The sequence below is a fragment of the Mytilus edulis genome, chromosome 4 (genome assembly GCF_963676685.1).
Source record: "Mytilus edulis chromosome 4, xbMytEdul2.2, whole genome shotgun sequence".
In the NCBI taxonomy this organism is placed as follows: Eukaryota; Metazoa; Mollusca; class Bivalvia; order Mytilida; family Mytilidae; genus Mytilus; species Mytilus edulis.
Window position 1 is genome coordinate 33,285,656 of NC_092347.1, and position 1,059 is coordinate 33,286,714.

Genomic DNA, 1,059 nt, shown 5'->3' on the forward strand with positions numbered 1-1,059 from the left:
TTGGAATTTAAAGACGATAAGATAGCGCCATATGTTGGGTTCGCGTACGATATGGCACGAAATAGTCACCACAAAGTTGGTCAAATCAGTGTAACCCATATATTTAATCCATATCCTTCTTATTGTTGTCAATAAAACAACAAGAGAGTTCTAACGGTGCAAAGAAAATAAAAACAGTTCCAGGTGTTTAGAATTAATGACGACGAAGGAACATAGTGAAGTAAATAGGTCGGATCTTGGATGAGTTTTTGTGTAAACTTTTGGAAAACAGTTGTATATAATCACAACGTTTTAAAACAAGGGACAGTTTTATCGCTTGACTTTTTGTATAGGCACGTGTCTATTGTTTAAAACTGTATACTGTAAATTCAAAAATACGATATTACGTGCATTTATTTTTGCGATTATTGAAGAATGGATAAAAATGTCAAAAGTAATTATTTCGATTTCAAGGAAATCTACATGCATGCATATATATGTATCAGATATAAAAATACGTGTTCTTGTTGTTTTCATGGCAACACTCACCCAGTTGCATTATTCGTAAATCATTGGAAAAAACTTTCAAACTTTGAGAAACGATGCTAGTCCGCCGGAAGGGGACGATAAATGACCGACCCGTGTTAAGAGAGAGCAACATCTCTTGCACGTAAGAGACATCCTTGTAGATTTTGAAAAGGAGTAGAATAGGCCGCATTCACACCTGCAAAGTGGAAAAGGGATTATATAAGTTGTAATAACTTGTTTCCCAATCCACTATAAATATTTAAATTAGAATAAATTAAAGGTACAAGTACTTGTTCTTTAAGCGAACGTAAAACATGTTTGTAAATGTAAAATGTAGTAATGAAATGGAAATAAAGGATGCTAGAAACTGTATCAGCCAATGATTGAAATTGATGTATCCAAAAAAAAAAAAATCGGAATGAAAGATAATCATATCTACTGATATAATAAGATACAAACAACACCGACAGAGGTGTACTCATTGTGACTTACAGCTTTAGTTCAAAATCAAAGCTGATCTGATACACGAATCACGTGGCTCTAGGCTGTAAT